Genomic DNA, 14,243 nt, shown 5'->3' on the forward strand with positions numbered 1-14,243 from the left:
TCTATCATGATGGCGTGCCCAACAATAACTTTGCAAAAAGAATAATAAACTATTACTAAAAAGCAAACAAACAAAACAACCTTGATAAATACTGCTATTACCATTTTTCTTTCTTTTTAAAGGTATTTAATACAGGGCACATGTGCTTATGGAGGAGTGGGAGAGGAAAAGAGAAAATGAGAAATTACACCCCAGGGGGATGGTCATGCCACAATCCCTTTTCGTCTAGTCTCCTCTCAAGATTCTGGGCACCCATGCATATGTGCTTGGTATGTTTCAAGCTGCAGGGTCCAGAATTTGAACCATGCAGTCAGTCATGTGAGATCTAGTGCCTCAACCTCCACACCACATGCTGGCCTACTACTACAATTCTTTTTGGAGAGGTTTTTGCTATGGGGTGAATGCGCTCACCAGGAAGACGAGAGAGAGAGAGAGAGAGAGAGAGAGAGAGACAGACAGACACCAGAGAGATAGAAAGCGAGAAATCATCACCCAGGGGGATGGCCACACTGCAATCCCTTCTCCATTCCCCTCTCGGGATCTTGAAAATGCACACATTCATGCCCAGAGTAAGTTTAAGCCACCGGGTCCGGGACTTGAACCGCGGTCGACTACATGGGAGCCCAGCGGCATAGCCATTATGCCAACTGCTGGTCCCTACTACCATTTTTTTTTTTAAAAACAATTTATGAACAAACCTAAGTAAGTAAAGATATTCCTATGATGTTGGTAACAGCAGGCTTTCTGCTGCCTTGTTTCCATTCCCTCCTGCAGCATTGTTAAAATGCTCCCTAAAAGCTGGTCTAAAAAGCAATATAGACACACATGCATTCATTTGTTCCCTCAAGTACTTGCAGTTTTAGGAGCAGAAGCAGCAAGTGATTTTCATGACTTGAGAGTACTTTTGAGATCACCTAATAGAGACTCTCTAAGATGCCGTCATGACCTTTAAGGGTGCAATCACCTCCCAGCAGCATGACCCTGATGATGCAATGTAGTCATAGAATACCTCGGAGTCCCTGAGCAAGCCATGCTTCTTGTCATATCTTTGTCTTTGTGTGCACATGGCCCTCAGCGTGGGGTTTTCTATTTCTTTTTCTTTTTTGGAGTGGTTTTTGCTGTAGAGCGCATGCACTTGCCAGAAAGACAGAGAGACAGAAAGCAAGAAATCACCCCCTCAGGCGGGATGGTCACGCTGCAATCCCTTCTCCTCCATTCTCCTCTCAGAACCTTAGGCACCCACACAGACGCTCCCGCCGTGAGTTTAAGCCACTGGGTCCGGGACTTGAACTGCAGTTGACTACATGGGAGTCCAGTGACATAGCCATTATGCCAATTGCTGGTCCCTGGGGTTTTGTATTTCTAGCAAACTTTAATGACTCAGCAAGTCAGATGTTCACTGGGAAGGTTCTCCTCAATACTGTCCTATTCCCCACATATGCTTAGAATTATTGGTTCTTCTGACTTCCTAAGAGGACAAAGCTTATTTCTTGATATTTTCTTGTTCTCCAATAAATGTTTGTAAAACATATGAAGACACTCAAACTTGTAAACAAGAAAACTGAGGTCAGGAGAATTAAATAATGTGCCTTGGGGGATTAAAATTCATTGCAGAGACACTAGAACAATTTCTGCTCATTTGTGAAAATTAATTTTTTCTGGATTTTTAAATGTGGATTTAATTTCCAGAAATGGCACTAAGTCCTAAGTATGACAAGAACCCTCCCTGTAGACAATATTATCCTTCATTCCCATCACCCTTCGTCTTCTCTTAATTGCTTTCTGTTCCTTTTTGGAAGAATGAGAAGGGAATGCTACAAATGATAAAAAGAATGTGGGGAGAAAACTTCAGTGTTATCAAGCACTTACCAGGTAGCTCCTGAGCTGTTAAAGTTCACAATAACATGGCTAGTTCTATTTACTGAGCACAGAGGGTAAGGGTCAGGAACCTAACATACATTCATCTTCACAACAACCTCTTGAGTAGGTACTAATATTCTCATCTTAAATCAGACAGAACCAAGGCTAAATGAGCTTAAGTAACTGGCCCAGGGTGAAATATTGGGTCATTGGAAAAGTCATGATGTATTTTTTTCTGTTTCTCTATACAAACATGCATCATGACTTTTTTTATAACCTAATACCATAGTTACTGATTAGTCAAAATACGAACATTGTTTTCCCTGACTTCAATGCCTTCTCCAGCATATGGTACGTTTCCCACTAAGTGCACTTATCACTCTGGCCCTAAAATCCCAACTTCATTTTGAAATCAAAATAAAATTCAAAAAGCATTTTTTTAAAGTTCTTAGTTCTTGCTATATTCTCTTTGAAGTTAAAAGCTTACTCGGGGATTGGAAATACTTCAGAATTAATTATTTCCTGAGGGCCTTGGGCTCCACATGGTAGCAGATAGCATAACGCTTTGGACTATGTCCAGTGATGGTCAAGGGACAATCAGTTATGGAGAACGCATAGGACAACATGGATGGAGCAACAGAAAACTTGGGTTATGTGGATTCTCCAAAGATGAGTAGGACTTTCACAAGAAAAAAAATTAAAAGGTTCAAGAATGAAAGATACAGAATATTGTTGGTGAAGAAAATGTATGAGGTTTTAATAAACAGGGAGAAAGAATAAACACTGAAAACATCCAAAGAGAAATAGGCTTTGAAACTTGAGAAATTGTTTGCACTTTGAGTTCTGCAACTACAGAAGTTCAGACAGACTAAAGCTTATGAACACATAGACATACATCCTGGACTGGGATGCAAAGTTTCTTCTGAGGTGAGCTGCTGTGTCTTTTTGTCCTACTGGCTTTGTTTACAAAAATGCAGAATGGCAGCTGGCTGGGAAGAGACTCTGTATGTTTATATCTTACTCGGTGCAATTGGTCCTTAAGGACAGAACAAAGAAAAGCATCTTCTCAGATCGCCAACTGGCAGGCCCATCTTTGCTATAAAAGCTGTTCGGTGAATTTAATCAGTAGGTACTTTTGAGTTAAATCTGAGGGTCTGCATTAAAATGTATTCACTTCTGTACTGTCTAAAGATAATAACAGTCTATTTTCTGAGGAAAGAGCCTTAAAATCAGGCTTCACTGCTGATAGATCAGGTGAGGATGTCAACTGGGGAAAAGAGACTCTTTTTACAGAAAGACACTCTTTGTTCTGTTTGCTCCTGTTGTTGGTACTAGCAATTTTGATCACAACAAAGAGTTTCTGTGAACTGTAAATTCAGTTAGAAATTGATCCAGACACACACTTTGGTTAATCAGTCGCTGTGTGCCCAGTGGTGAGCTGTTGCTACGTGGCCCAGAGCATGCAGAGAAGTCCTAACATCTGACCAGGAGAAGCTTGAATACAGCAAATGACTAGAATGTAAAAAAAGACTACTGAGCAAGTGCTAATTGACTGGTTTAAATTAGCAAATTCTTTTTCATTCTTTTCTTTTACTGGCTTTAGAAAAGCCCTAGGGGTTTGGTCAATGACAGGAATGGGAAGAGGGCAGAGTTTCACTGAGTCTAAGACATACACTATTTTAACACTTCTAAAATGAATGTGCACCTGAAGTTGATGACACCTTACAAGGATACTGGCAATGTCTTTTTTTCTCAGTAGTACATATAATGATGAGCAGTTTATAATAGATGTAACTGGTTAAATCATGTAGCTTTGATAAGTACAGATTGAGTATCTCTTATTCAAAATGTTTAGGATCAGAAGTGCTCTGGATTCTGGATTTTTTTAATTTTTATTTTTTTTTTAGACTTTGGAGTATTTACAAATAATATGAGATATCAAGAGGGTGGAACCCAAGTATAAACACAAAATAATTAATGTATCACATATACCAAGCCTGAAGGTAATTTTATGTGATTATGTTTCTTCTGCAGTATTTAGATTGCTACTCATCCCATGAAGTCAGGTATGGAAACATCTACTGGTGCTCAAAATGTTTCAGATGCTTGGAGGATTTCAGAGTTCAGATTTTTGGCTTAGGGCTATTCAACCCATTAGAGCTACTAAAACTACTGCATATTTGTATTAGGGGCTCTGATAAATAGTTTATGTGTATTAATTTATTTTTAATAACGTTATGAAGTACTAAGATTATTTTCTCCATAAATATGAAGGAATTAAAATACGCATGGGTTCAATTATTTCTTGAAGGTCACACAGCTCCAGCAAGGGGCCAAACTCAGTCTGAACCCAAGGCTGGAGTACCTTGCCACTCTGCCATCTATTCCCAGGGCTCAACAAGTAGACCAGGAACAGCAGGGAGAGAGGTTTTGATTCAATTCGAGAAGCAGGGAAATTGCTATGTTCTTAAGGAAGTGGGTAATGACTCTCCCTTCCTAATCCTAGAGTATCTAGAGATTCTGATTTGGAATAGAATTCATTTTCCTCAACTAAGTTTATCCAGACAAGGTACGTTATTACATTTAATTAATGGAATTGTTTCTTTTTCTCATTTCAATAAATAAACCACCATAAATTGTTTAAGATATTTTTTAAAAAAAGAGAGAAAAAAGAAAAAAATACCTTTTTTGTGACTCGCATCTCAAAAATACTTAAATAAGGAGGCTTTTCCCTGATCTACTGCATTCTTCAACTTTGTATATATAGATTAAAAAAATCTCTGCCATCTATTGTTTTCTTCCTTCAGGAAAATAAGATTTTTTTTTTTTTGAGAGGTTTTTGCTATAGGGCACATTCACTTGCCAGAAATACAGAGAGAGAAAGAAAGGGAAAAATCATAGCCCCGCTGCAATCCCTTCTCCTCCATTCTCCTCTTGGGATCTTGGGCATGCACAAACACATGTCCGGTGTGAGTTTTAAGCCACTGGGTCTGGGACTCGAACTGCTGTCAAATACACTGGAGTCCAGCGACATAGCCATTATGCTAACTGCTGGTCTTGAGAGGGCTGCTTTCTAAATAATCAACATTCAAAGCTGGCTAATAAAAACCTGTACGTGCTGTTTATGGGTATATGCTGTTTGTGGGTATTCATTAATTACTAAATTTTATTAGTTATTCGTATTTCACTGAATTCTATAATCTTTGAATTTCTGTGTGGTCAGTAATAATGTCTTTATTTCCATATTTTATATATTATTTGTATTTTCTCTCTTTTCTAAGATGCCTGTATAAAGTTTTGTCAGTTTGTCACAAAAAAACACCTGTGTGTGTGTAATTTCTTGATGTTTGTATAATGTTCTAATACATGTCTACCCTCATGGGTCACCTTAAAAATGTGAACTAATTGGAAGCAGATATAACAAGTGGTTTTGTATTTTGAATGCTTAGAGGTTTATAAAACATTAACTAATGGGAGCTTTACACCTGTGAATATACTCTGGAACACATGGTAGAATACTCTAAGAGCCTTTTCCGAAGAAAAATAGAAATGTTTTCTTTGGTGGTCATTGCTTTGATGACATTTTTTGCCCATTCTCTGGAGAAATACAATGTTTACCATTGGGTTACAAACTGTCTATGGGGAAGAGAAATGCACTGTTGTCATGTCATATGAAAATCACTGAGTTTTCCCAGCGATTGTCATGCAATGTAAATTGGTAACTATGACATTTTCACAGACACTTTCAGTATAAATATTTTGATCCAGTTGGAGTCTAAGGTTTCTGGACTCTATAATCAGGACTTTGTTAAAACAAACAAACAAAAAAAGCAAAACAAAAAACCAAAAAAACCAAAAACAGAGTCAAACATGTAGGTCACCAGAGCAGAAAAGGTGTAGTGTAGTGGAGAAGATGATGACATAAATTTGTGACCTGGTTCTCCCACACAGTAGGGATGTGAACTTGGGCAAATCCCTTCTTTCTTCATCTCATGTTTCTTACCTCTAAAATGAAAGGGTTAAAACCATATGGTCTCTGAGGTCTATGCAGCGCTAAGCATTCTAAAATATGATCCAAATAGTGTTTTTTAATGTCTCAGGACTGTCTCAATGTATTTGATTATTCATCAAAGAAATAAGGTATCCTTTTCCTTTACCTGTCTCACGAGAGACAGTGAAGATTTTAGATTATTTGACATGCAATACACATGCTGTTATAAAAATACAAGGACAGTGCTCTGATATCTGAAATGTTTCATGGAAGAGCTCATTATTATCAGCACAGACAGGACATGTGAGAATATTATCTTCTAAAATAATCCAGCAGGAAGAAAACTCTTGGCACATTTGGATGCTAAATGGTAGAAGACATTTGAATGCAGAGATCAAAGATAATCAACCTCCAGATAGCAGTAAAGACATTGGGCAGGGCTTTTGATAGGAAAAAAACAGGACAAAGTCTCCTCCAACTGCAACAGAAAGATTGCTCAGAGAAGTTTTAATATACAGGTCTAATAAAATGCTATGAAGAGAGCATGTACTGACAAATTTGAAACTAGATGCTTGAGAATGTTTGTGTTCCACCACAGCAGGATGGACTGTGGCCCAAAGGTAACTTGTTAGTATGCTCTTAGATACTTGGAGAAAAATTTGTTGCATAACTATGACCTCAACTCAAACCACAAATGTATAAAATCTACTGGGTCATTGGAAAAGGCATGACACACTTTTCCATAGAAAAACATAGAAAATATACATCCAGATTTCCTGATGACCTAATAGAAAATAGCTGAACTAGAGAGTGTTACTTAGGACATTCTTTTTATGGAAAATTTCCTTTTGGAAATCAAACTAAAAATTTCTTATCTTCTCTAACTTTGTAGCTTTGTCTATAGCATCTGCTGGTCTGCCTGTGTGTCAGGAGCCTTACCAATGAGAACGGAGTAAATTCATCTAGTCAACTGCATATTGAATCTATTCCTAAAAGAGATGTGACATGTGTGTGTGTATATATACACACACACACACACACACACACACCCAGAAAGTCACTTCCATATCATCCACTCTACAGATGTGCACAAGTAAAAGCATCTCTGCTTTTAACAGCGCTCTTTGTTTGAACGTTTTTTTTTTGTTTGTTTATTTTTTTAAGGTTTTTGCCTTAGGGCACATGTACTCACCAGAGAGAGAGAGAGAGAGAGAGTGAGAGAGAGAGAGAGAGAGAGAGAGAGAGAGAAACAGAGACAGTGAGAGTGAAAGTGAGAAATCCTTCCCCCTCCTGGAGGGATGACCATGAGATAGTCCTTTCTCCTGGGATCTTGGGCATGCACGCACATGTGCCCAGCATCATTTTCCAAGCCACCAGGTCCAGCACTCAAATCAGGGTCAACCAAGTGAAATTCCAGCGAGGTAACTGCTACACCATCTGCTGGCCCTACACATATATGATTCTAAGCTAAGAATGGCCTTTTTTTTTTTCTTTTTTTTTTGAGAGAGATTTTTGCTATAGGGTGTGTGCACTCGCCAGAAAGACAGAGAGAAACTGACAGAAAGCGAGAAATCACCCCCCAGGGGGGATGGCCACGCCGCAATCCCTTCTGTTCTATTCTGCTCTCAGGATCCTGGGTATGCAAGAACATGTGCTCAGTGTGAATTTAAGCCACTGGGTCCTGGGCTGAAAGCACAGTCAACTACACAGGAGTCCAGCAACATACCCATTACGCCAACTGCTGGTCCCCAAAACTGCTTTTAATAACCTAACTACCCTTCCTGTCCCTAGGTTCTCTTTCTTTCCATTATAGACACTGATGATTGAGGAATCTCCCAGGAAACCCCTCATAAGTATGTTCTGCATTCTCACCATATCCTGATAAAACCTTTAGCATAGGATCATATTTAAAATAATATGAAAGAGCCACGTGTGTATGCACATGAAAGAGAGAGAGAAACACCACTCATAAGGATCTGGTCATGCCACAATTCACTTCTTTAAGTCCTCTGCCTATGGGATTTTGAGTGCCCAGCATGTTTTAGGCAGACAGGGCAGGGATTCAAACTGCAGTCACCCTGTGGTATTTGGCTTCTCCTGGGCAGTTCATTACCACTATACTACAGAGTGGACCAAAGATTGATTATACTTTCTTATAATTTCCCATTTTTATGTCTGTTCAATGAGAGAATAAATAACTTGAGAGTAAGCATGAGCTTAATAAATACTTTAAAAAAGTTTATTTCCTTATTCCTTGCATGAGAGACAGAGAGTCATAGAAAAGATAGAGAGGTACTCCAATAGGGTCTTCAAACTGTGAACCACATCCAGACAGCACTTGTGTGTATGTCTGGTGACACTGGGAGACCTTGGGACATTAACTTGGGACTTTCCCATGTGGCCTTAGCACCAAGGAGCATTGTGTTGCTGTTGTGCCACTGTAGTAGCCTATTATAAATAATTAACAGTTTGTTTTTTAAATGACTACAATCATCTCTTTAAAATCCTTTCACTAGCTCCCTATATAACAAAAGTGTATTCTTTCGGCTACAATTTCTTAAGCCCCTTTTTAAAATTTATATATGTAAAAGTTGATGGTAAATGCACCTTACAAAAATACTATACATGGATTTCAAAATTTTGACACTAAAATAAACTCATATTTTATTCTACTTTTTCCATAAATCTCTCGAAATCCTGTGTGTGTCTGTGTGTGTGGATATACATTTGTGTGCATGCTAGAATGTATATACATATGCACATATAGTCATAGCAACACCTTTTACAGATGAGAAATGCTGGAGTTTATAGAACTGTGCAATGCTACATAGCTATATCAAGTGTTGCGGGCAAAGTGTGAACCTGCCTGGGTCCAAGTCTCACGCTGAGTCCTCCAAGACTCGACCTCACCTTAACAGTGAACCTGGTCCTGGAAGCTCATTATAATACTTGGCTCTCTATACCTGCTCAACTTAATTTGATCCAACTCCTTATCTGCCCAATTTCATTTCACACAATTCTCTACCATAAACAACCTCTACCATAAATAATCATAACAAGAATACTAAGTAGTACTCCTCCACATGTATTTTATTATGCAAAGCTATCACAAGGACATCTTGTTAAAATGAAGATTCTGATTTAGTAAGTTTAGGATAGGGCCTAAAATCATAGATTAAAGTTTTCAAATTTATTTTTTCTTTAAGGAAAAAAAAATGTATAGAGAGATAGAGACAAAGACCCCTCCCCCAACAAGATCTTAACACTGCAATACACCTTCCCACTCTCAGCCTTCAGTGAGCCCCAGATGACGAGCACATGCTTGTCCAACGTAGTCAGGGAGCTCTCCAGACTTGAACCAGGAACCTTCCCATGAGGAATTGCATCCCAGGATGCTGCACTTACCTCTGCACTACCAGCTGGCCTAATCTCTGCATTTCTAATGAGTCCCCAAGGGATGCCAGTGCCGCTGCTGGTCTGTAGTCCTCACTTTGAGTATAGAAGTCTCAGAACATCCTTTTCCTATGTGCCTTTAATCTGTCCCTTGTTGAAATGCTCTTTACTTCATTTCCTCCACCTGGAAGCTCATTATAATACTTGGCTCTCTATACCTGCTCAACTTAATTTGATCCAACTCCTTATCTGCCCAATTTCATTTCACACAATTCTCTACCATAAACAACCTCTACCATAAATAATCATAACAAGAATACTAAGTAGTACTCCTCCACATGTATTTTATTATGCAAAGCTATCACAAGGACATCTTGTTAAAATGAAGATTCTGATTTAGTAAGTTTAGGATAGGGCCTAAAATCATAGATTAAAGTTTTCAAATTTATTTTTTCTTTAAGGAAAAAAAAATGTATAGAGAGATAGAGACAAAGACCCCTCCCCCAACAAGATCTTAACACTGCAATACACCTTCCCACTCTCAGCCTTCAGTGAGCCCCAGATGACGAGCACATGCTTGTCCAACGTAGTCAGGGAGCTCTCCAGACTTGAACCAGGAACCTTCCCATGAGGAATTGCATCCCAGGATGCTGCACTTACCTCTGCACTACCAGCTGGCCTAATCTCTGCATTTCTAATGAGTCCCCAAGGGATGCCAGTGCCGCTGCTGGTCTGTAGTCCTCACTTTGAGTATAGAAGTCTCAGAACATCCTTTTCCTATGTGCCTTTAATCTGTCCCTTGTTGAAATGCTCTTTACTTCATTTCCTCCAAGTTCTTCTAAGAGTACTACCTTCTGGCTCATGCCTTTCCTAGTTCTCCACCTCATTTTAACCTTCATTTTACCCAAATAACATTCCATTGGCACTCAGGATTAGCTCTTTGATGTACAACTTATTATTTTTGTCCATATATATTTGTCTTTGCCAACTAGACATCCTGGAAGTATGTTTCTTATAACTTTTATATTTCCCTCAGTACTTAGCATAATACTTCTCTGTAGCAGCATAGTGGATAACTATTGATGAACCTTTGTAGCTCATGAAAGACCATCTTCTCTTTTTGTGTGTGTGTCTGTGTAGAGGGAGTAGAAACAAAAGAAGTTGACCTGCATAGGAGATGAATGATGCCGGCCCCAAAAAAGCACAAAGATAGCAGTCCCAGAGACGATGCCAGAAAACTGCCACAGCCTACCAATTCCAGATCACATTTCTTGAAGCACACCATTTTTTAAAGCATACTTGAAGCATACCATGCTAACTTTTAGCTAGCTTCTAGCTTGAAAATAAATCAATGCTCTTCTTTTTTCCCTCAAGTATATTGTAGGGACTGTAGGTACTGAAAACCAATATAATATAAATGGGATTTGTGTACATATATATTGCTAATGACACCTCTGTTGATGGCTGTCCACTGAATCTGATATGTTAGTCTATTTGCCATTTCAGGAAAAGGTGAAAGGAAGATGGGTGATTCATGCTCTATAACATATTACCCTAAACCAATGACTTCTCTTGAATTGAAGTATTCAGAGTACCTGTGTCAGAGTTACCTGAAGTGTTCTTTTAAAATGGAGCTTCCTGGATACTAAGGCTGACCTACTGACCTACTGAACCAGCATTTCTAGGGTAGGAACCAGGAATCTCAAATCATTTATTTGCTTTTAATTTCTTGTTTACATGCTTTTGTTGTACATCTTTGAGGAGCACAGTATAATTTTTCAAAGACATATACAGTGTTACAATCAAATAAGAATATAGACATAATCACCTAACTGGATGCTGAATGTTATGTGGTGAACAGACTTCCAAATAGCCCTCAGGCACCTCCGTAAGATTTTGTTTGGCAAGATCTATGCATATTACTCTGATCTAGTCTAAAGTTTCATGAATCCAATGCACTGAATTTAAGTGCCAAACTGACTTTAAAGGGGCAATTCATTTCTTGCATTCTATTTTGTCATTAGAAAAATTCATGATGTATTTTTTCTATGTAAAAAATGTGTCACGACTTTTATGTCCCAGTCATTAGATGCCATCTTCAAATTGTGACTACTTAGATTCTAGTAGGACTTTTCCATTTTATGTCTGAAAATGAAAGTCTAAAGTGTTTATAAAGACTTTCAGAGATGAATTTACAAGAATTTCTGAGGTCTCGTCTTCTAGATGTCATTGATTCCAATGTCAGCCCAACTGCCTTTGGCGTGAAGGAGAATTCTCATCTGATCTAATCACACTGTGCTATGATTTAACCCTACTTCCTCTCTTTTGACCTCAGGATCAGTGCGAAAAGCTTTCATGTCTGTAACCTCTGTTTTATTGTAGAACCTAAGTGACAGATTCAGGCATCTTAAGTAGCCTACATAAACATTCATTCATAGCAATTACACCAAAATAATTAGGTGTTTCAAGTAATGTGGGTTTTCTTTCCTTCATTTGCTTCACACACACAAAAAAAAACCAAAAACAGTAAAAAAGCTATTCAAAATCACATAAAAGAGAATAAGAACTCCCCCACCCCGCACACACAAAGTGTTACTTGTAGCCTGAAATATTACCTAGAGGCTTTAATCCTATTATCACATATGAATATAGCACTTAGCTATCTCTTTCATAGACGTTAATGCATGCTGGAATCAATTCGTGACTGGGGAGCTTTAATCACGGATCATCATCATGATAGCCAAGAGGAGTCTGTGGGGCTATCATGTCAATGGCTAAGGCTACTGGGAGACGCTGTTGGGAAAGCATTGCCAACATTCAGTTCATAACGACTTTCCTGGAGCATTTGTGATCAAATGGCTTAAATGAGGACCATTAGTGTTTCCTTGCATGTAGTATTTCTCAAGAAATTCCATATTTAAAGGAAGCCACATTATCCATTTTCTATGGATACAATTGAGATTGCTTGAGTGAGTTAAACATTATTGTCAATAGTTTAGTTATATTACTGGAGAATTAATTAGTGAATTACTATCAGGTTGAGCAATCACATCTTTATCTTTTTGTGACTGATTCTATCCCTAATAATCACAAGTAAAGAATAAAGTAGCCATGAAGAACATAACATGGCAAAATAAGACTCATGAAAACAGGAAAGAGCAGACTGGAGCGGTACAAGATTTTTGGTTGGTGAAAACTGACACTTAACTAAGAGGTTTTTTATGTTGCCCCAAGTGGTTTTCATCATTGCCTCGTTTTCTCTTCTAAAACTCAATTTGCAGCCTCTAGCTCCAAACTAGAAACTATAGGAACTGTTTTAAAGGACACTGCATAATTTAAAAAGAGCCACTACGATCAAGAGGACTAGCAGAGAAAAAGTAAGCAGAATACCATTTGAGAGAAAATAAGAAAACCCAAACTTCAACATGAATTTCCCCCAAAGTGAAAGTGTTCTCTTGAATGCTTGGAGCAGAGTAAAGGAAAATATATCTTAACCAATGTGCAAGAGAACACACAAACTCTCCTTTGTGTCCTATCAAATATTTCGTAAAGAAGTTGGAGAATACCAATTGAGTAAGAGGCCATCTAGCCCTTGAGGGAAGAGGTAGATGGAAATGCACATTTGGCTTATCCAGCACAGTTAATTTATGATAACTTAAATCTGAGTATATAAAGATTTTTGAAAGGTCTTTTAGATATTCAGATGGCCACAGGCCTCACTGCTCCATTCTCTTCCATGGAGCTTCTTCATGTATTTCTTACCCCTCTAGCCACTTGAGATTAGGGCTCTTCTCAAAGGATCTTACTGAAGGTGATAGGGCAGAATGTTAGACCTGGTAGATACTCAGAGATCATCAAGCACAACTGCCCCAATTAAGGTGATATTACTGATACTAAGAGACATAACTGTAAAGTATTTAAGACTCTCACTGAAACTACATGGGGGGGTGTTGAAAAGGGGCTCAGGAAAAAAGTTACTAATTACACAAGAATGCATGTAAGTAAGCAAGGCAAATAGATTATGGAACAGTATACCACAACAGAATAAACAAAGAAGAGAAAAAAAGGCACTGCCAATCATAAGTTGAAGGTACACAGCATAATGTACTATGTTGAAGATGGCAAATATGGTGATGTTCTCAATTTAATTATCAACACTGGATGCATGCTTTGAAAAACCATATTGTACCCCTAACCATTAAACATTACAAAATAAATAAAATTTAAAAAGGCTCAATAATCAGCAGAAACTCTTCATGGTAGAAGCTGTGCTGCTCAGGTATCCAACAAACTTTTGTTGTAAGGCACAACTATGAGATTTTAGTCACACATTTTAATTGCATGCTAAGTTAAACTTGGACTAAAATAAAAATAATGGCCAAGTTATCAATAATTGGCTCTACTGTAGGTTTTAGTTGTTGAGGAATGCTAGAAATATCCAGTTAGACAACTGTTTGCTTGATAAATACCCCAATATCCAAACACACACACACACACAAACACACACACACACAAATTTTCATGAAGATTTCACACAGAATTCTGGAATTTTAAGATCACATTCAAAAATAGGCCACTTTTTGGGAATACATTACTACCTTAACATTAGCTATAGCTTTTAGACTGAAGGGTAAAATCATGTAGACATATTTAGTAATTACAGAGTTTTCAGGCCAAGTAAAACTATGAGTACTGAAAAAAATCTATTTAATCCCTTCAATCTCTCTTTTGCAGTGAAGATTCTCACCATGAATAAACACATCTGGCACCCATTTGGTACATGGAAAAGTTAATCAATTCAATATTTTCAATAAATTGAAACACCAGAAAAGACAAACATTTCATGATCTCACTTACACACATCCAATTAACGTAAACCTAAAGGAGTGGAGAGTGCAATGGTGGTTCCCAGAGTCTGGGTGTGGGGAATGAGTGAAGGTGAGATGGCTCGAGGAGAGGGAGTGGATGGGAAAATGGGAGATATTGATCAAAGGGTACA

At 38.1% G+C, this 14,243-nt stretch overlaps 1 protein-coding gene across 24 annotated transcripts in view; it reads right to left on the reverse strand.

The window, feature by feature from the left end:
- PTPRD (protein tyrosine phosphatase receptor type D) overlaps window positions 1-14,243 on the reverse strand; it is a 457,704-nt gene that overhangs the window by 107,133 nt on the left and 336,328 nt on the right. The window lies entirely within an intron of this gene.

Source organism: Tupaia chinensis, unplaced genomic scaffold, assembly GCF_000334495.1.
Source record: "Tupaia chinensis unplaced genomic scaffold, TupChi_1.0 Scaffold000298_1, whole genome shotgun sequence".
Lineage (NCBI taxonomy): Eukaryota > Metazoa > Chordata > Mammalia > Scandentia > Tupaiidae > Tupaia > Tupaia belangeri.